The sequence below is a fragment of the Calidris pugnax genome, unplaced genomic scaffold (assembly GCF_001431845.1).
Source record: "Calidris pugnax isolate Ruff unplaced genomic scaffold, ASM143184v1 scaffold14, whole genome shotgun sequence".
NCBI classification, from domain to species: Eukaryota; Metazoa; Chordata; class Aves; order Charadriiformes; family Scolopacidae; genus Calidris; species Calidris pugnax.
Window position 1 is genome coordinate 2,166,897 of NW_015090793.1, and position 23,343 is coordinate 2,190,239.

The following is a 23,343-nucleotide window of genomic DNA, read 5'->3' on the forward strand; positions in this document are numbered from 1 at the left end:
TTCTTTTGCAATCTGTTGCAATTTGTTTTTGTTAGTCCACAGCCATTTTCCTGCAAAACCACTAATTTCAAAGATATTCAGTTAGGACTGTGGAGGGCAGAAACTGGTTAAATTGGGTCTATACACCTGCTTTTCCAGTATTGATAGAGTTCTACTTAATTCCCATCAACTTGCATAATTGACACCAACCCAAAAACCATCACACCGTATGTCTAATTTCACACTTGTAACATTTAGACTTATTTCTCTTTGATATTTTAAGGCTTTTGGCTAAGATTTTTAAAATTTGCTTTCCTTAGTCTGCCAGCTATATTTAAATGGCCTGTTTCTTAAAAAGTGCTGGGTATGTCACACTGTCACAGAGGTCTGAACGGTGCTTAGCTTTTCTAGATTGCGGTCTCATGTCACGAGTTAATCTTCAGAAAGTCTTAGACCGCATTTTTTGCAACACACATCCCAACCACCCAGAAAAACTCTTCCTATTCTGGCATAACAGAAAGATGAGAAGAGGGCTTTTTTTCAGCCCATCACCATTGTGTTCCCTTGTGCCTTTGAAAATGAACATTATATCTCTCCAGCTAATATGACTATACATCAGTTCTCATCACCTCTTTGCACCCCTCCTGTGTTCTAAGCCTTTTATTTTAATTGACTTAAGAAAAGGTTTCATTAGAGAGGACAGCATGCTGGCTAGCAATTAAAATATATCAACATCATTTCTGCAACCCTCCTTTGAATCCTAGCCCATCTCTCTCATCTTTTGCAGAAAAGGGTCAAATAGTCTCTGAAAAAAATGCAAAGACAGGGAAAAATATACACAGATGTATCAAAGTGTTGCCTAAAACTTTCATAGATCTTTTTGTGTTAAAAGTTGCAGTCACTTTTGTTGATAAAACTAGCCTAAAATATCTTATCTAAAATACCTTTCAAAAAACATGTCTAGTAAAAGTCCCTAGTAGTACAAAGACTGGGGTTTTTTTCCATCTCACCAGGATTTGCATCGACAAACTGCAATGCTGACACTGTCTATATTTTACAGGTGACTTTGTAGGTCACTCTTGAGTCTAACCTAGTGTCTGAAGCACAGGGAAATTGGGTTCCCCTTCTTTTTCCTCCCCAGACTTCTTGGGAAATGGTGGGGAACTCACTCAGCCTCTCTGTGTCTTAATTGTCTCCTTGTAAAAACAAGGATGTAAGAAACACTCCAATGTTTAAACACCTGATTAACCCTTCATTTTATCTATACCTTTACTTATGTATCTTTTGTTATTGAAGTTCATTAAATTTCTTCATATGCTTAAACACACACTTCAGTGGTTTTGCTGATATGGCACTGCAGTGTACATAGAGTAGTCCCATCTCTATGGTGATATTAAAAACATTTTAAGCTAAATAAGACTGTGCTTTAAGATCATGAACCAAGCCAATATTTTCTTTCTTAAATCCCAGGCGATCATGTCCGTGCTGGCTTTGTTAAAGGATCAATGTGGTACTTGCCTGCATGTGTTCAAATTGAAGCCATTAATCTCTCCTGTTTGTCACCTCCAGATTACAGTGGTTTTGCAACCAGAGATAGTATAGCATGCTCACAATGTTGAAACAAAGCCGTCTCTCAGGAGGCTCTACTTATGTGTAAAGGATAAAATTTGAATATTTTATGAATAGCACTATAAGCAAGACAGAAATTTCTTGTTTATTCATTCAAGCTTTGATCCTGCCTAACTGAAGTGAACTATATATTATTATTGACTTTAACAGGAGGTATTTTATTGCAACTAAAAGCATGTAAGTAAGTATTTAAGACACCATTAACAGTAAATAACCATTTTGTCCCAGGTACAGCTTTTTCAAGATTGTATGATTACGAGACCAGAGACCATATGTTTGCAACTGTCTGAAAAGTACCTGGTTACAAAATTTTTTTGTTTTGGTTTGGTTTGGTTTTTTTTAGCAAATACCTGCTTTTAAAGGTATTTCCTGTTTTGCGAAACGCACTTAGGAGCAAGGAAAATAATTTATTTAGGCAATTTTTTAATATTTTGGTGCAGTGCACTGAAAATAAGTTTGTTGTCATAGAGCCTGACCTATTGAGATGTTTGAAGGTACTTTTAGTGATTTACAAAACCATCTAAAACTCACTTAAAATAACATCAAATTCTCACTAATATTTTTTGCTTTGTCTAACTTAGCAAGTAATAAAGAACAATAGGAGCAGATCAAGCAGAAAGAACAAAGGACCCCATTTCCATTCCACACAAGTTTTGGGATATCTTTGATGGACTGAAAGCCAATAGCAGCTGGGGAGCATTTTCCAGTTTAGATTCACTTAGAAGAAAGACAATTTGCCTTTGTGTTATATATAGCGCAGCAAGGAGGGCATAAACTGGAAAATTCATTTCAACAGTGCAAACTAAACAGTCAGGTCAACATATCCAATCTGAATGCAAATTAGGCATTTACAACATGTAGAGACTTGTATACACTACACCAATTAGCCATCTATCTATATATTTTCATAAATTTGGCACTGCAGATGTTATTCCTCACATTACTCCTTCTGAAAATCAGTGAGGTCCACTCTGGAAAAAAGTGAATCACTAGTATACGATGCACTGCATAAGTGGTGATACATACATTAATATACAACTTAAGGAGACAACTTCACAAAGGAAAGTTATGTTTCCCTTTGAAAACTATTGCATGTTGAAAAAGGCATTGCATTGCAAAATATTGCATTGTGAAAAATATTGAAAATTATTACGCATGTCCAGGCGTAATAAATTAGAGGATCTCCTCTCTGGAGACAGATCAGCAAGAAGGGGACATTACAAAGCATGTTCGCATCTGAACATTAGTCACTCTGACCTGGGTAAAAAATAAAAAATATCACCTTTAGACCTAAATACCTATACATACATGAAAGTTACAATATAATATACATTCTTTTAAAGGTACCTTCCATAGCTCGCTGCTGAAGCACTGGCTTGGTGGCTTTCCAAAAGCGCTACAGAGCATTTAAAAAACTGAATCAATAAAAACACTTAAACAACTATCATTACTTACTGATGTCAGTCTGTGCATGCAGGGGCATGTAACAGGAGGCATTTATTATTCCATTTGTGTTCTAGGGTGTGTATAACACAGAATTGCCTGAGTCAGGGGGACTTCTCTGAGTAGCCAGCACTACGAAACGTTCGCCCAGCAAAACTCAAACTCAGATGTCACATCTCACAGACCAAGCATCCCTGGTGAGAAAATCTGATCTTTTCACTCTTTTCCTTCATGTGCTGCAGGAACCTGACTTTTAAAGACTTTTGGAATACCATGGAAGGACCTAACATGAATCTCTTTGCCAGAGACACTCTCTACTTAGCCAGTATTTTTCTCCACTCTTCAACAAGACACATCTGCCTCTTACTTTCTTCAGTAAATCATAACTTTCTTAACCAAGCTTCAGAGATTCCTCACAACTTTGAACCGCCTGTATTTCTAACCCACAGATCTTTACATATTAATTTTATTAAATTCTCACAGCAAATTTTGCCTTAGCTGACTACTCTTTTATTGTGACCTTACTAACAGTTTTTCCACGTTACAGTGAATAAAACCAGGTCCTAATCAGGTGATCTGAGGTTGCTCTTTATCTCCCTGCTCTGGTAATCTCCTGATTAATCTGTATCAAATCCAAATATCTGTGTTAATCGAGGCAGGAGGTTTGATTCTTAAAACTGAAACCAAACACCCTCAGCTCTCACTTTCCTTACAATTAATCCTAGCTCCAACTCCATCTGCTGTCACTTGGAACTTGCCTTTAACGAGACACTGCAACTCTGTTCACCCAGACACATGATATCTACTCAGGAATCACAAACAGATGCTTCAGTTAAAAAAAAAAAAAAAAAAAAAAAAAAAAAAAAAAAAAAAAAAAAAAAAAAAAAAAAAAAAAAAAAAAAAAAAAAAAAAAAAAAAAGGTAGTATAAAACCATTTTGTGCATTTCTGTTGAATTACCTTAATGTACTACTGCTCCTTTACAGGTTCTTTGGCATAAAAGTCTTCTTATTAGAACATGCATATATTTAAAGTAAAAACACTTTTGCAACAGGCAATAGCATGGATTCACACAGAGATGCGCTGGGGATAAATATCATTAACTTTCACATGTAGAGTACAACTGCTACCTTACGAGAGTGGGCAACATTCTGTTGCATTTCAGAGCTGGACTGAACTTCAAATCACGGCACTTCTCTCCTACAAATGCACTGGACCGTTATCTTCTCAGGAACCAAGCCAGAAACACCAGCAGTTTGAGCACTGATTTGAAATGTGCATAGAGAGCATGAGTTTTCCAAGACAGTCTGGAAAAAGAAAAATATATTAATTGCGAAATTAATTCTCTTTGTACAGCCATGTTAGCAATACTATCCACTAGGCAACATTTTCTGATGCAGTACTAGACCAAACTAGTAAATGAGTACTAATCCTTTGACTTGAAAAGAGTTTTGCCTGATGACAGCAGCAGAGTTCGCAGTACTTTGTGAGCTACATAATATGGGGTACATGAAATGAGATACAGAGGAGAAATAGCACTGAGTTTTCTTTTATTCTGGAAGACTTAAGTTACATCAGAGCATCAGATTACTTGTGATCAATGCTGGTCTTCTTAAATCCTTGCCATTTAAAGTCTTTATTCTCTACTTGTTAATCCTTAGAAATATGTAGGATATCTTCTTGGCAACGTACTTCATAGCTTCCCTGCTCTAGATTTTGGCATCTGGACTCCTGCTGTGAAGAGCTCACAAAGGATCTTAAAATTGTTTAAAAATTACATTAGTTTTTCCATGCTAAAAATTATTATGGCTTCAAGTCTATCATCTCAATCTTTTAGAGAACTAGAAGTGTTAAATCACACTGAAAAAATTCTCCCTTTCCTGTGGGAGAGAATATAATAATATCTTGGACTTTAACAATTATCCTTGACATAAAAATGCTTGTATTTAACGGCCCTTGAGAGAATCTTACCCCCTTCATAGGATCCCCAAAGGACCAATTTGTATCTGTGAGAATTTCACAAGAAACAGAAAAAAAATACCTTGCCTGTTGTATTTTTAATGGCAGCTCCTAGCTCCGTGGCATGGAGTGCTGGAGGAAACCCCTGGAGCAGAGATCAGGTGGAGGGGCCAAAGGGGCAAGACAAACTAGTTTATCATATGGCCATACGGTTTATGACATTTCTGGATTCTTGAATGACAGTCAGGGTGAACTTCTCTAAGTAGCTCAGAGAAATAAACCTAATCTCAGTGTACTTACAGTAATAAATGCAAATGATGTTATTAAAGAACTACCATAGCAGACTCAGAAGCTGCCCACAAGAAGCATGGAGAAGGCTAACCTCGAGTAATGGTACCAAGAGCAAACTTAGCCTCACCCCACTGCTTACAATGACTAACTTGATGTCAGCTAGGAGCTCACTGGGGGAAGAACCACAAATCCCAGGAGAAGCTAATGTGTGTCTGAGAAGACACAGCACATATTGTGTACCAGTAAAGCCCCTGAGCAACCAATGGGCTAAGAGACACTGCTGAGCCCCCAAGAGAGTTTCAGAAAAACTGCCAGGAAAATATATGTGCAATACCACCTACTATTAGCTTGCGACACATTTTTTTTTCCAGAACACAGCATTTAGTGTTTATTCTCTTATATCACTTCTAAAAAGTGAAGAAAGCATGAGAGCATTAGAGGTATTCAGGGAGCAGCACACCCATCTCTACCAAATTATGCAGTTCAGTGGTTGCTCCACATGAAATATTGATAGAATAAATAATGTCTTTCAACAAAGACTTGGGTTGCCTTGCTACTTGCTGAACTCACAGCAGACTTATACAATTCCTCCTCTGGGCATAACCATGGCAGAAAACAAAAACAGGTAAAAAGTTGATGTGAAAAACACATTTAGGTGATTTAATATAGGACAGATATTTGCCTTTAGTGGTCATGAAGTCCTAGGTGGATATTAAAGGGTGATTTACGTTTCATAACATCTACTTCATCAAGATTTGATTAGATGGACTCAAGTGACAAGTAGATGTTCTGTCAGACTTGGAGACAAGCAACATAAAAGTCTCTCTGACCCCACGATGGCTTTGATTTTCACATGGTTAAATAGAAATTGTCCAATTAAAGATTTCTAACGTCTGGTTCCAATTCCATCTTCAGATTCACACCTACCAATGACTGCAGAAAGGCAACCAGAGGCAGTAATGTGTATGTAAAAATTTAAAGCCCAGTCTAAATATATTTGGCCAAATCCTATAGTCACTACTCTTCTTTCCCTCCTCCCCACATGCATATTTAGGCAACTGGCTTGCTTAAGCATCTTTAAATAATTAAACTCCTTTGGCATTCAGGCAATCCTCATGCTATTTTCAAACAAAAGGTACATTTCCAGGCTCTTCTAGGAATCTGCCAGCTTGGTCTGCCTGTGCCCCATGTTACTGTAAGCCATAGGAATGTCCATGGCAACCCAGCATTTCTTGCATAAATGAAGTGGCACACGTTCCTTCCCAGCCCCTCTCTGCTGGGAGCTGTGCAGATATCTCTAAATTCTCTTTTAAGTCAGTGTCTACATCTTCAGTCCATTCAGTTCAGTCTGGGCCACTTGGATTGAATTTCAGCTTTGCATGGAAACTTAATTCTCAGGAAGCAATGGATTTCGAGGAGACTGCTTGAAGAATCAGCTCTTACTGTAATGCTGAGCAAGGGCTTCAGCCATGAAACTACAATTTCTGCTTGCAAAAATTTCTCCTGAGTACCACAGTATAAATGCTGACCAAAAAAACCCAGACACAAACACACGGTAACCATGAGCAATAATCATTCTTCAACTACTGTCTTAGTATGATGAAACACAAACAATTTAAGCATCCTTAAAGAGCTGTCTGTAAATGTGTGTGTATATGCAGAGATCTTTCTTACACCACAAATCATGAAAGTTATTGTAGTATGAAAACAGTTCTTAATAAAGAAAAATAAGCCTACTGTTGTCTTTAGCAAGGCAGGATCAAGCCCTTGTTAAGAAGACAGAAACAACATCCCTTGGAAAGTTCGTAAGTCATTTCAGATAATACATGCATAAGTCCAAATGACAGGATGACTAGAAGTACTGACATTGCATTCATTGGGATTATGTTTAGAGAACTGGAAAGGGCAGCAAAGACATATATTTAAAATTAATTATGCATAGGAAGATGTGGAAGAATTGCAAAGGGTACATAATTTCGAATTACAGATATTAGTGGCAGAACACTCTGTGTACCTTTAATATTGCATCTCTACCAAAGAAGTATAAAGAATAGAATGTACTAAATTTATCTCTCGATAATAGGACACGTTTTCAATAGTTAATTGGAAAGGGATTTCAGTTTTCATAAGAAAAAAAGGGGGCAGGTGATGCTGGATCAGTCAGCACGTGTGCTGGTTAAAATGAACCCATACCTAGAGCCAGGTGAGCTGCAGCAAGTACTCTCTCCTGCCCAGCCAGCTGTCAGGAGCTATGAGAAATGGTTGACAGGACTACAGGGGCAGTGGAGGGAGTGAAAAGGGCAAGGGGCATAATAGGACTGACCAGAGGAAACACTGAACTTACTGTGAAAGTGAGGAAACTCGCTCTGATTTGTGATAGGGGCAGATGGACTAGCGAGTAGAAGGAAGCAGACTCCCCTAATGAACCAGATGTGTCCTCCGTGAATAGTAATGCAAATACTTAGGTGACCAAAGCATCAAAGTATAGACTACAAACTCCCATTTTTGTAGAAATGTATCTCTTTCAAGCCTACACAAGTTTTCAATAGCTCTATAAATGTAAATTATTGTATCTATTGATGAATATAGGATTCCAGCATCTCCCACGTAGTCATTCTAGCACCTTTCTCACAAAAAAAATATATTTAATACAAATAAATCAATTTCCCATTAAAATTACATGTCAGCTTTTAATACATTTATTTGTATTGGGCAAAACATAATTTGTCAACTCTTCTTTCCTGACATAAGAAGATTCAGGGCTTAGGGCACTGCCCTTGCGTTTAGACCAGACTTTGATACCCTGGTTTGCTGCAGACCATGCATGACCTTGGACTTAATCTCTCTGTACCTCAGTAAAAAATAAAGCTGCTGGATTTTAAAGGCATGGTGATCTTGATTTAAGAGTGTGGGGATCTTGAATGTGATCAAAGCAAGCATTACACAGTTCATGAGAGGCAGGTAAATAGTTGGTACGAATTGGATGACTCAGCAACAGTCTACAACCCAAGTCCTGTCTAAATCTAAGTCTTGGACCAGAACCAAAGAAGAGTGAGAAATCTAGCCTTCTAGTGCAAATAGGAAATGTAATTAAACTTGGTATTCCAGCTAAAAATATAATAACTATATTAAGAATAATTTTAAATAGAGGATTCTAAAACTGTTCTGATGACAAATTTCTACTTAGTTTGCTGGCTTTTTTAATTTTTTTGGTAAGGCAACAGAATAGATTATATGTCAGTGATCATTGTGCAAAAAATGTCAGATCTGCGTTTGTCATCAGAAATGGTTATATTGATTTTATTGAGTGTTTCAAGATCAATGTGCTGTATTTGAAAATTAACACTCAAAAAAATTAGCATACAGGAGTTTCTCTATCTAAATGAACCTATAGAAAAAAGTAGCATCAAAATTAAATAAAACACAATGTCTTTTGAGATAAAATATTAAATGTTCATTTGTATTGAACCTACCTTGTATTCTGCAATGAAAGTCATATTGCAAAATCCTAATTCACCATCTACAGGATGCTCGGAACCAACCACCAGGCTGCATTTCCCCACTGTTTAATAACCAAACCAACCGGCGAAGTCATCCCTGGAGAGAAAACAAAAAGCATACAGCAAGAATACTATTTTCATTAGCTTTTCAAATCATTGACATAGTGTAAAGGCAGACACTGGAGCTTTTATCTTTTTTAGTTAACAAAGTCAATTTAACAGTGTCCCCAGTTCAGTACAACATTTCATCTGAGTTCTTACTGTTTTGTCAATTGTTAACCCTCTGGCCAATGTAGCGTTCAAGTTACAACGCAATTTCAACATATGCTTTAAATGCTTTGGTTCAACAGGGACACAGCTTTCCAGTATCAAAGCTTCATTATCAGTACTGTGAATTTCCCTATTAATCCTAGATTTTGGTGATTAGAAAAACACTAACAGTTACTCATCTCAGTCATTATCTTCTGCAGTAGCTAGGCACTCTAATAAAATTTTCATTAAAATGTTGTTTCACACGTGGTAGTGAAATTATTGTAATGAAAGGGGACTTTTGTTTTCTTTTGTTTGACAGACAAAAGAGTGAGCAAAAAGAAGCAGGTGTAATAGTATAGCATGGAAAAACAGACAATATCTGAAAAAATAGCTGCTAAATTCTCAAGGCAGGAATATCAGAAAAAAACAATACTTCAACCAGAAAAGGCTGACTGTCTTTCTTAATATTTGACAGCAGAATGAGTATTTGGGCATTTTCAGGTAGAAATGTGTCTTAAAAACAAAAAGACTTTGGCTTTAAAGGTTCTTTCAGAACAGGTAGTAACTGAAAAATTAAGAGTAATCATGAAGTTGTTAATTCGGCTTTAAAGAGCTGACAAGAAGAGACTCTCATTCTGTTTTTCCTATTCCCTTTGCCCCGATTTGTATTAACCTGAGACAATAATTTGTGAAGCTGAGTCTTCCCAGAGTGAAAAATAGTCTGGAATTGTAGAGAGGAGACAGAGAGATAATAAATGTCAAATATTTCAAATAGAAGCACGTATCTGGAATACAAAAGAAATAGTACCTCCTTACTCTCTAACTTAGTCCACCTTCCTGCTACCTGTAATTGCCAGGTTTATCTTACAAGTTCTGATAAGGACCACCACTTGCAATATTAGTTGTACCTCCAAATGTTTTGGCAGTGCTCTGGAGTTGGCCCAGTGAGTACCTTCTCTTACTTAAAAAGAAAGAAAAAAATAGCAATTGGCCGTTTACACTAAAGCCTGCAACTTCGAAGAAGAAAGGTGTTAGGACTTTTCAAAAATGTTTATTCTATATATGGCCTGAAAAGGCTTTGGAGATTTGAGTTCACGAGCTAACAGTAAACAAAGCTGCTGTTTCTTAGACAGATCCTTGTGCAAACCTTACACTCTAGAGTGAAGACTGATTCTTGGGTATAAGTACGTCTAAGTGGAGAGGGAAACTGGGAATAAGAGCCAGGGTGCACTAGTGAAAACATCGGTAACAGGTTCATAGCAAAGTGGTTCTTAACATGTAATTAAGTGGTGGACCTCCCTTCCATGGTATACTGCATGTACAAAAAGTTTATGCGGGTTCGAGAGAGGCTTGACAACCTAATAAAAGAAAAATCCATCAAGGTTCACTGAATAAACAGAAACCAGCTCTGCTTCAGAAAGTCCTTGAGCAGCAAACGATGAAAGCCCTGGAGAGTCTCAGTCTACCCTCTTGTCTTCTCCAAGAGCTCCTGGCTCATTTTTTTTATGGATCACCCTTTTCTGTCCACAAGCATATTTCTATCCTTCTATCCACAAGCACGTTTTCATTCTCTAAGAATGAGAAACAACATAACAATTTGGCCATTCGCCATTCCTCGGCGTTTTCCAGTGGAACACATGAGGACTTAACCTTGCAAGTGCGAATAAAGCCAATTTTCAGGAAACCATGCCTAACACAAGCGCACCAAGAATTTGATTGCTGTAACTTAATTGCTGAAAGGATGCCCCCAGCACAGCATCAGCACATCTGGGGGTACCACACGGGCACAGCTGTGCTGGCTGCCACGACTCTGCGGCAGCAAAGCCTCTTTTGCCAGCAGTAGCCACTCTTGTCTCATAACATAAAGGTCTGAAAAAGGCTTCAAGGAATAAAATAAATTCTTAATGATGCTGTCCGCTTTAATAACTCATTAAGAGCGGAGATACTAGCCAGAACCAACTGTCACGCACCACCAGGATTGAAAAAGCTGTTGATGGGTCTGGATAAAATCTTAAAGAGCACAAAGGGAGCTCTAAGAGCTCTGGCAAAGGAAAGAAATCTCAGCTGGCTGTTTAATTTGTGTTAGCAAACCAGATATTACTTCTGTCTCATGTAAAGCCACTTTCAGAGGAAGAAAAAAACCAGAAAATTCACAACTGCAACTGAAGGGACACAGCAGTAACAGACATCAGCTCTCTCCATGGAAAATGAGGGATTGCATTTGTCACAGCTGAGCTTATAAAAAGGCTGTCAGCTGAAAACACATGTTGTCACGGGGTTTCCTCAAAAGCCAGGTGAGTAAACAAAATGAATGGGAATTCCTGCCTAGACAACATCTGTTCCTTCTTTTTGACCCATTCCCTCTCCCCTCCCCAAAAAGTCCTCCAGCACCTGGGCTCCGCGCAGCCGGGCACACGTGTTTCCCTGCCCCTGGTACACAGCACGTTTTGCTGTCTCATTTTATTTAGCACATCTGAGTCAACCCGCCTGATGATTTCTAATCCTGGCTGTGTGCTGTGGAGGGACAAAGGCCTCCAGCATGGTGAGACTGAATTTCACAGGAAAAACGAGTGCATTAACTGGCTCAACCATGAGTTCTTAAAACTCTGGGGAACAGAAGGAGACTCCACACATCCTCCTTTTCCTCCTATTTGGAAGAACAGCCTAATGTATCCCATGACATTTGCTTATTATAATGCACCCATAAGAAATCTAACAAAAAATGTTTTTTTCTCCCTTCATAATCACTGTATGAGTAACACAGACATGACATAAGGCAATCCAGAATATATATGCTTTTACAGTGCTTTTCCTCCTTCAACAAACTGAAAATGCTCCACCGAAACACAAACTTGAAGACAAGCGATTACAATACTTACATTACTTGTTTCTGATACAGATCATTTAGCAGCATAAAAAGCCCTTCATCACTAGAAAAACTTGTTTGTATCCTCACCACAAATTATAATGTTTCTGGCTTTAACTATGTTTTACTGAAGAATTAAACATGTACTAAAGAATTAAGAGTATGTACCGATTTATAAAACATAATAATCAGAATTGAGAAACAGGGATTCAAGTTCAAATCTTTGTCTTGCCTGGCATGTGTTTTCCTTCTAATCCTTCGTCCTCAACACAACTTCATCTCTTTTTCCAGCAGTCCCTGCTTCTGCTGCTGGATGGATTCTTGTTTCCACCATTTCTTCCCTTACATCTTTTTCCTCTCCCTCCTCACCTCCTTTAAAGTGACTACAAAAGAAACACCTTCAGCCAACTCAGCCTGCTAGGCTTAAATTCTTAGTATTTTTACTGTGGCTTGTGGACTTCATGAATAATGAGACTCCATGCAACCAGAAACCTGATCAACACTCTTTTCCATCACCTCCTGTCACTGTGAGAGTTTAGGAGCACTCCTGGAGGGGACGGACAGCCAAGCTGGCCTGGAATTAAGGCTAAGCCCTTTTTTCCCAGCCACAAGAAATCTCAAAACTTCTCAGCAGAGAGATTTGGTTTCAATGTGCCAGCAAAACCTCATGTTTAGGGAGGTGGCAGGTGGGGTGTGGTGGGACTCCCCTTCCCACCCAGGAGGCACATCAGATGCAGGCTGTGAAAGAGCTGAGCGCCTTCCTACCAGCTGCCTGTGACATGGCTCTGTTCACTGGTCCAGATGGCTAAAGGTCAGAACAAGAAAAAAATGTCTTTTTTGGAAGTTAAGAATTTCGCTTGTCTTTTGGACTGCACGACCCAGACATGAGTGTTCAGGCCCGGACTCACACTAAACCCACTGTGTAAGTAGTCAGAGCTTGCTCCCTCTTGGGTTACTTGTGTCCAGTCTGAACATAACCAGCAAGTAAGACACTGAAATCCAAAATTCATAACTCACTGATGAAATATGTGATTGCCAAGGCACTGAAATTCCCCAAGAAACAGGCCCTAACTGAACATTACCTGGATCTGTATAAACCTCCACTGAAACTGGAGTGCACTTATCCTTCACAGCCTTCTCTAGATCACACAAGTATTTGCAAGCTAGAGGTCTCAATTTACAGCTGTTTGATAAAGACGAAAATTAATAATAATTCCAGGTGCAAAATGCTAAGGAGCAATTGCTGCTAGAATCACAGCTGAATTAGCACATTTGGAAACCATCCATGCTCTCGTGGCTCTGATGAAGGGGTAGCAGCTTTTGCTGACAGAGCAAAAGATTATCAGTGGCAGCAACAAGAGGCTTTTTTAACTCTGAACCGATCTGTGGATGAGCTTCCAGTCCAGCTGCCCAGACATGTTTAGACCAGCAGCATCCACTGGGGATGCTGGATGTGGTAAAGAAAAACTCACTTGCTGCTGAAAGAGCCCAGCAAGTAAAATCAAACCAAGAAAGGGAGAATAAGCAGTATCTAGAGACCACTAGTGAGAAGAGGATGAAGGAGGTGTGGCCTTCAAACACCAGGAACTAAATATATAGTTTTCTTAATTTTTCACACTTTCCTAGGGTCCATTCAGTCACACAAAACTCCATTTCTGCAGGACTACATGACCTGGATTTGTCAAAGGAAAAAAAAATCCAAGTTTGTTTTTAATTTTAAGAAAATAGGCTTGTCCTCTTCAACTACAACCAGCATAGCAGTGAATCCTACTGCTCCTTCATATGCATGGGGATAGTGGGAATATACTTCAGTACTTTTTCAAAAATTTTAGACACTAGCACTTTCCAAAAAATTATCATACAGAGAACAGAATCACTTATGAAATAAAAGTCTTCCAAGGACAAAGCAGCAGTGCTACATGCTTAGTGCACTCGGGTACATCGTGACGTCTGGGGTGACAGGAATTCAAGCTGGAACGAATCCCACACTCAGGGAGAGAAGCAGGATGCAGACCTCGCTGCCCACCCAGGGTATCAGAAGGGAGCATATCCCCTCTGATACATGAATCTTCTTGAAATCTAATCAAAGGGCCCAGGCTGCCTCAGACAAAAAAACACAGATAGCAAAAAGCTGCTAAAAATGCACAAGATCCAGTAGTCCCAGGGCAGTGGCAAAAACACAGCATCAACAAGTATCACCTCATTGTACTAAGAAAATAATCTCTCTTTGGTTAGTCAAGACAACATTGTGACTATAACGACTCTTTTAATGCTAAGAATATTTTGCTGTTCCAAAGGGGGAATCCTGAGACAGAACTTGCTTAATTTATGACAGAGATTCCCTGACTCGGATCCCATGATAGCAGAGACCTTTGCAGATATGTATTCCTCCAGCATCATTGGGCCCATCATCATCTTGCTTTCCACTCCCTCAAGCAAATTTTCCTTTGTTTTAGTAAATTAACCAGCACCTGTCTATACAGAGTAATGGGGATCTTTGCCCTCCCTTATTGATTTCTGGAGAGAAGGGGGGAAAAAAGGGATATTCAATCCCCATCCCAACCCACCCAGGAATTTAGACTGCTTAGAGGGCCTGAATAAAATGAAAGATGAACAACATGTTTGTTAGATGTAATAATGTATGCCCATATGGAAGGAAAAGCTAAACTGTCCTTTCCCGTGAAAGAAACTGAACAGATTGCCTAGAAATAGGCAGCTCTCATTCCATTTTCTGAGGGAAGCAAATGCCATCCAGATGGAAATTATCAAATGGATCAAACAGCTACATTTTATTCCCAAATGATCTTTGTTCTACTTACCACTCATTATACCAGGAACACTCTTTTTCCTATAGCCCAAGTGCAGTCAAGAGGATACTATTTATCATATGCTCATTCAAAATATCCTGTATTGAAGGTTTCCCTGATGAGATATTGATCTTGACACACAAAATGGGGGAGAAGAAAAGTGTCCTTCCTAATAGGAACATTCATTTAAGATCTCTGGAATCTGTTAATTCCCATTAAGCCCAACATGTGACTGAGGATTACACTGTCCTTGTAGCGCATCAGTCAGCTCTGCAGCCGCTTCCTGATGCCCAGGGTGACAAAAAGCCTTTCCAGCAGCCCTATGGCTTGCCAGGTTTTACAAAGGTGAATGTTACCAAGTCCCAGCGAAACCGCCTCAAGGTTCTTCAGCTACTTTTATTGGTACTCGCCCCATAGGTAAATATTTCAATTGGAAATTTGTACTGAATAAAAATAAAATTTAAAAATCACAGAGAATCTTCATCTTTGGACCTATATGATTATATATGGCATGTATAATTAAATTCAATAATTTAGGGGACATTTTCAGAGACGTAAGAGGAGTTAGTTACCAACTAAAATGGAAAGGCAATGAAATCTGGATACCTCCTTACAACTTTGAAAAATCTTCAAAATATTTTATATGGTAAAAATCATATTTACTTAAGCATATCCTCCTATAAACTTCTGATTATGTTTATGGATGTTTATGTCTTATCATATTGTGTTATATAAGCTCTGGCTATTTATTTTGTTATAATACGATTTTCTTTTACCATGAAAACCTACAGCAGCACAAGTACAGTCTTTTATGAGGACATAAAACTGCTAACAGCTGTGGCTGAATGTCAGGATTAGATCAAGAGCATTTAATTTAACTGGGCCATGTAACACTACCTTTTATTTCACATTAATCATTGAACATGAGTTCAACTTGTGTCACAGGTCTATCAGGTGGGCCTATAAATTAGGCAATAAATTAGAAGTTGATTTTTTAATGGCGTGGTCATTAACAGATAACACAGAGTTCAGCTGCAGCAATCCAAAAATGCCAAGGATCCCATGGCTTCACGTGCACAGGGCAGTGGTGCAGCTCCTCGGACCTGAGGTCTGTGAGGCTGATGCTTTATTCTCTTAGAGCCTTGATAGATGGGTGTCAGCTTTGTGATGGCCAGGGATGTAATGGCTTCGCTGCAAAGGGAAGACACACCAGGCACAGTGACTGTGGGAGCAGCATGAACGCCCCGCCAAGGGACAGAAGGGAAGGGAGACCCCTATGCATAGGGGTCACAATGTAAAGCACACAGATGGAAATGGAAATGCAATTCCTTCCACTGAAAATCAAGGAGGAGATTGGCAAGCAGACTCAGACGTTTCGTACAACCCTGTGACTTGGTAATCAGTCCCCAAACAATCGTTCTGGAGCAGGGAGGAGCCCCCGATGTTAAGCTTCCAGAGTATCCAGTGGAGATGCACAAAACAATATATTGCTACGACCTCTGTTCAACTGAGCACTCAAAAGCAGTAAAATTCATAGTAGGTCATATATCATGACATTTCAAATAAGTCTTACAGACAAGACAACCTCTTCTGAGGGAAAAGCTAGGCCAGGAAATAAAATATGAATGTTTTCACATTCAAAAGGGGTCAGACTTAGCCACAGCAGAAGTTATTAATCCTAATAATACTAAGGCAATTTTGTTATTCATATGCTATTTGTTTATAAAAGGCTTAACATACAATGTACAACAGTGCTGCAGAAAATAGCAGTATGTTTACTTCGAAATAGGCAAGGAGTATTTATTTTCATGCTAGAGCTTAGAAATTTTTTTTCCAAGAGCTACTATTAAACTGAGGCAGAGCCTTCCTCTCAAAACAGTTTATTAAACTGAAAGATGTATCTTGACAATCACATAACTCTCTCTCCAGCATCCAGTTTGCCAGTGCAGAGAGCAGCACTCGTTCTTAGTAGATGTTATCTTTTAGAGACTTGCAGGAATTTGAGCAATTGCTTTTAATTTAGAAGCAGCAGAAACTACTTTCCTTCCTTTGCGCTCTGCAAAGCTCCCAAGGAAGCATACCAACAAGGATTTGTTTTAATATCACCTTACTTAGGACACAGAAATTAAGAAGAAGAACACAAAAGAGGTCAGAAGCCCTCTGAAGGAAACACATGTGCTTATGTGATTTCCCAGGAGAACGGCAGTGACTGCAAGTACTAACCCACTGAAGAAAACTCTCCACAGCTCAGGCTGAAACCACGCGTTTGAATACACTATTTTATAAGTTGTTGCCCTCTCTTCTGCGTTGTCCTATTTTACACTGTTCAAGGGGAAAAAACCACAATAGCAGTGCACACATAAAGAACAGTGAATTCTGCTCATTTTTATGCAAAAGCTCCTGAACATGCACTAGATACAGCATATGCTCAATGCCTCACTTGATGAATGCTGCTTCTGATCTCCTAGGGCCTCAGGAGAATTTGTCAGGTCAACAAGGCTTCAGATCTACATACACACCTTGTTTCCTATTTAATATGTTTATAAACCAGTACCTAAACATCTTACAGTGAATCCAAGAGTCAGTCACTATAAATTAAGACAAAACTATATAGTTAATCCAAGGTCTAAGTACAAAGTAAAAGTTCAAAAGCACATAGGCAGAATGTTCAAAAAAGAGCTAGAACAACACAAAAGAGAGGTTCCCAAGTGTGTTCATGTCCCTGATCTCTTAGAGAAGGCTAGTCCAGTGTTCAAAGCAGTTACCTAGGACACAGAAGGAAAATGGCAAATCTTTCTCCTGCTAGGCACTACCAGATCGCCACAACCAAGCCCCATGTGACCCAACCTTGGTCACATTCACTACTAAAGTACTTTGGGTGGGAATAACCTTCCCTTCCTTCTGCAGCATAGGCTTGACATCTGAGGCAGTCCCCCTCCACTCATCCATATAGTCAGTGAACTGAAAAGGCACCTCTAGAGTGTAAATCATCTAATACCTGTTTAAGACCTACATTATGATGAGATGAATCCCGTCCTGTGGATCAAGTGCTCAGATTTCTCAGGACTGTCAGGGACTCCATGTGGATTTGTTATTTATTTCCGCTAGCTCATCTACATCATACAAATCTGTCTGCACATTTATAAACAGCCATTTGCAAAAGATCCACCATCCACAGAAGATCTTTAACTAGCTGTTCATTCAGAAGCCAGATCATCTGACGATCATGTCCAGCACAGAAAAGGCACGTACAATTGTAAGGGTGGGAGAAATAAGCAGAACCCAGCCCCTCACTATGAAAACAGTAGCTACATGTTGGACTGCAGTTTCTTGTAAAAATTATATCCTCCAAGAGACAAGAACAGCTTGGTGCCCCCTGAGCGAAGCTCCCTGCACAAACAGTCACAAACTATTGGTACCCTCCAGGTAGGCAGCCTCACCCCTAGATTTTAAAGCCTGCTCACCAGAAGGGACTGTCTGCAGCCAGCTGGAAACAAAGATGTGGCTGCTGAGAGATAAAGTCCCCCAGCCCACAGATGGGAAAACAGAGAGAGGCAACACCCAGCAGATGGTGGGGGCAAGGGAGGGCAACAAAAGATGGCCACGTTCTCCCTATCTGCGTCTTTCACCAGGGGTGAAAAAGAATTGCTCGCAACTCAGACCCACGTTACAAAATGCAACAACGTGCTTCAGGAGCTTCCCACTTAAAGAAGGCTCTGCCAGAAAGCCATACGCTGAGAAGCCACGGCCCTTCAAAGCTGCTCGCACTTGTCCCAGTACAATTAGTACAAGTCCAACCCAAACAAACTTTAAGGAAACCTTTACTGAAATTCCCCTTTACTCTGCTCCATGTTCTCACATCATGACCAAAACTGCAGTGACTAGGCAGAACAGATAACGATTTAATTTTTGAGTTACTGTTGATTAAACGTTCCCAGTAACCCATCAAAAAAAGGAACTCTCTTCTCCATCCTTACATGTGTGACCTGATTCACTAATGGCTTGAACATAAACACCATTCCAGTGCCTGAGAAGCCAGGTTTGCAGCTGCTCTGGATCACCAGACTGAAACCGAGCTGCTGTGGCACCCTGGTGAACTTGACCCATCGTCTGTAATAAGATCCTCTGGCTCTTTTTTTTCCCTTTTTTTTTTTTTTCTGTAATAAGATCCTCCAGCTCTTTTTTTCCCATTTTTTTTTTTCTTTTCTGTTTTTTTCTTCTCTTCTTTTTAAGAGCTGCTTACTTCATAACTTTTTCCCTCGAGAACTCACCACAATATGTTGAGCTTTCCAAAGGCAGCTTTTCCAAAGGGAGGTTACATTGCACAAAGTATGACAGTGGCTGCAGTTCAAGAGACCTTTAACAAGGGTGCAAGTCAGTCTAGATCCTACTGTGGGAACCTGGCATTTTCCCTGGTGCTGCCTAATTCCTACTTCGTAAAGGTTCAATAGTTTATGCACATAAAAGCAAGACAAAAATGTGCTGAGAATATTTTATTCAACTACTGATCTTTTTTCTTCCCCTCTTTCAGCAGCAAAAGAGACAATAGGGAGCTAAACTGCTACAGGGCAAGTGTCCCCCATGGCCCTGGTCCCACTGTCATCTACACTTGGGCTGACAGGTGGAGCATGCAAGTGAGTTTCCTTCCTATGGAAATCAGGGTATTTGGGAAAGGGAAGACAGACTGATATATACCTGGATTTTAACCTGCAGTGGAGTCAAGGTACAACCAGAACTTCCACTGCAAGGTCTTAGTTTCTTCTTAACTTGAGGTTTAAATTCAGTCTTTAAAATAAGTCTCTTCTCATGTCCCTACTTCTATTAGCACATCACAAAGGAAAGAAAAGAAAAAAAGAGAAAGATCTGCAAAAAGTTACTTCTCCCTATTATTTTATACTACTTTTATTTATGCTAAACCCCGTGCAATTATATATATAAGCACATAAATATTTTATACATATTTATATTTAAATAAACATATTATTCTATGGTTCACCACTACCCTGACTGATAGGATCAGAGCCACACACTGGGGAAAGACAACATTCCTAGCTAAATCTAATAAGCCACAGTTTCTGAAATATTCCATTTTATGTCTTAGTCCTTCCTGTCCTCTTTATTCCCAAAGAAAAGCTACTGCAAGAAAGATGGACTTAAGTCAACGATACCTGCTGCCTGACCTGCTGTGAATATGGTTGTACAAACTGTGAATATGGTTTAATCAGGCCTCAAGAGAAAGGTCTGCCCTGTAGAAAACTTTCATGCATTATCTAGTTTCAATTAGGAGCTTTAATATCCATCAGCTTAAGGGATAAATGAAAAGGCTATTACTAAGAAGATAGTAGACAGTGCTTTTACATATCAGAATTTCTACCCAATAAACATAAACAGGAATTAGTAAGGACTACAGAATATGTAATCATGGGCAACTCATTTTTGTTCTGACTCATACAAATATCAGTCCTAAGCATGAAACTGAGTTACCATGGGCTGAGCATCAGAGCAACCTTTTACATTTTCTACAAATATTTAATCTCTGGGAGAATTTAGAGTGGACATTGGCATAATTTACTTTAAGAGACTGAGTTTTGTCATCTTCCCTAGTTTCCAGTGCCTTCCAGGCCTTCTCCAACAGACCAGTTCTCAAAGAGAGACGCAGACCACATCCATTCCACTGAATGAATTCCACGTGATCCAAACCACGTCTGTTTCATATGTTCCTAAAATGTAACTGGCAACCGGCTTTATCTTTTGAATTTGCATAGTGAATTCTTGGTAGTTAAGTGAGACTACATGCACAGGTGAGTGTAGACAAAATACAAAGCATTCATTGCAGACCACGTCACCACATCCATTCCACTGATTGTGACCAAACCATGTCTATTTCATATGTTCCTAAAATATAACTGGCAACTGGTTTTATCTTTTGAATTTGGATAGTGAATTCTTGGTAGTTAAGTGAGGCTACATGCACTGGTGAGTGTAGACAAAATACAAAGCATTCATACTATAAAAAAAATAAGTTGCCAAAAAAAGGAGTACTCTAATAGAAGCATTGGAACAGCCTGCCCAGGGAAGTGAGTACTCTAATACAAGCATTGGAACAGCCTGCCCAGGGAAGTGGTTGAGTCACCATCCCTGGAGGTACTTAAACAACCTGCAGATGTGGTGCTCAGGGACATGGTTTCATGGTGGACTTTAGCAGTGTTAGGGTAATGGTTGGACTTGAATCTTGAAGTTTTTTTCCCAACCTAAATGATTCTGTGATTCTATATCTTGAAGTTTTTTTCCAACTTAAATGATTCTGTGATTCTATTAATTGCATTGACTAAAGAGAACTTCCCAAAAATACACATGATCTGTCATTACAGGTGGTCTGTTTCTTTTCATCTCAACATAAAAACGGGCATTACTTTTCTTCTTTATGACCTCTTCTACCAGAGAAGAGGAAACCAGTATAGCACAAGTGCAGCAGAATTCTTAGTTTTCTTTGATTACATAAAAATGCTTGCACAGTGTCATTCTGTTTCTTTTCATCTCAACATAAAAACTGGCATTACTTTTCCTCTTTATGACCTCTTCTACCAGAGAAGAGCAAACCAGATATAGCACAAGTGCAGGAGAATTGTTAGTTTTCGTTGATTACATAAAAATGCTTGCACAGTGTCAAAAGAAAACGGTGGATTTATGTTTTCTTTTCCTATCTTTTTTACACCTGTCATGGGAGAATAGCTATTCCTTACAGTGGTTTTTGATTTTCAGATTCCAATTCATCCCCCGAAGTGGGTGCAAACTATCCCTACAGTGCATTTGTAGCCTCAGGTACATGACAAGTTTCCTTTTTGAGCTTATCTTTCACACAGCCTTTAAAAAGGACTGTGCACCATTTCAGGTTACTATTTCCACGTATTGCATTTGTATTCTAAACAGTTCTTCTGTTAAAACTAGGGAGAAAAGGGATGATCTTGCTTCTAAAATGTGATATTTTGACTTCAGTACCAGGCAGTTCATGTCTAGAAAAAAAGAACTGGGTAAATATTGCCTGAATTGTATTGCATTTGTATTCTAAGTAGTTCTGTTAAAACTAGAGAGAAAAGGGATGACCTTGCTTCTAAAATGAGATGTTTTGACTTCAGTACTGGGCTGTTCAAGTCTAGAAAGAATAACTGGGTAAATATTGCCTGAATATGGTTATAAACACTCGTTTGATGTGAACTGTCTATCCCAGCAAATAGCTTTCTGTGTTGTTTCAGAGAGGTTCTTTGTAAGTGGAAGAGACTGAATGGGAAGCAGGCTCAGTGAGCACGTATTGCATTTGTATTCTAAACAGTTCTTCTGTTAAAACTAGGGAGAAAAGGGATGATCTTGCTTCTAAAATGTGATATTTTGACTTCAGTACCAGGCAGTTCATGTCTAGAAAAAAAGAACTGGGTAAATATTGCCTGAATATGGTTATAAACACTCGTTTGATGTGAACTGTCTATCCCAGCAAATAGCTTTCTGTGTTGTTTCAGAGAGGTTCTTTGTAAGTGGAAGAGACTGAATGGGAAGCAGGCTCAGTGAGGGCCTGTCGAGAGGGAGCACACTGGTGTCCAGCTTCCTTCCAAGTGTCCTGATCATCCAGTCAAGCACAGATAATGTCATTTGGCTCAGGCAGGCCCATGGATGACAAACAGCAAATTGCAAGTGATTCAACACAAGACAACTCTTCAGATGTGTTCTGTAAGCACGTTGCTACTGATCACCCTCAATTTCAAAAACCCCCAAATCATTTACAGAATAAGGGGCAATATTAATTATTCTGTATGAGTCACTCAGCAAGCTCAGACTCCCAAAGGACCTCGGCTTGGCAGGACACCAATATACAAACCACCTGGCCTGCCACTGAATGTCTTAGAGCTGGTTTCTATAAATGACTGCATTTAGAAGAATTTGAAGGAGCTTGTTTGATGGTGCAACGCATCATCTAATCTTCTTGTACATCAATTAGTGCATAATTATTTGGCATAATCTGACTATCACTTCTCATTGGTCCATTCAATAGTGGGAAAAAATGGAGTAGGACAGAGGTTTAAATAAAGAAAACCTTTAGCTGACCCACCTTTTCTAATGCTGCTGCATGCAGTACTCCAAACGGATTGCTGTTAAATTATTAGCATTTCTCCACTCCATAGACTAAAATCTCACATTTTTACTTAAGAGAAATGAGAAGCCGCTGAAACAGCTGGACAAACGGCAACGATGGTATCTGCTCATATTTAAAAAATGCTTTGTAGTAGGAAGAATGGGTGTCTTAAAAAATTAAAAACCCAGGGGGCTACAGGATTTTAACTGAAATCTGTGACTTGCAGAGCAACGCTACAGATTGCCAGCACAGAATCCATTTGCCTGAGGAGTTGCTTGAGTCCATTTTGCATTACAGTGTTTCCATGCAGGTAATATGCTTGCAAATGTCCATTCCCCTCTCTACACCCGTACAGCCCTTGTTCAGGAAATTATTAATTCCAGCCTCTACACCCGTACACGTCTGCAGCCCTTGTTCAGGAAATTATTAATTCCAGCAGGAGGAAGAATGGGGCCAAATAACCTAGTTAGATTAAAATGAAGTCTGATAGTTTA

The 23,343-nt window shown here is 39.2% G+C and overlaps 1 protein-coding gene across 1 annotated transcript in view; it reads right to left on the minus strand.

The window, feature by feature from the left end:
- The window catches only part of LOC106884614 (chromosome unknown open reading frame, human C4orf50), a 71,554-nt gene that overhangs the window by 23,366 nt on the left and 24,845 nt on the right, over nt 1–23,343 (minus strand). The window contains exons 9-10 of the transcript XR_001411269.1: nt 8,773–8,896; nt 4,180–4,356 (exon numbers count right to left, since the gene is read on the minus strand). The gene's annotated coding sequence lies outside the window, so the exon portion shown is untranslated. The remainder of the gene's footprint in view (nt 1–4,179; nt 4,357–8,772; nt 8,897–23,343) is intronic.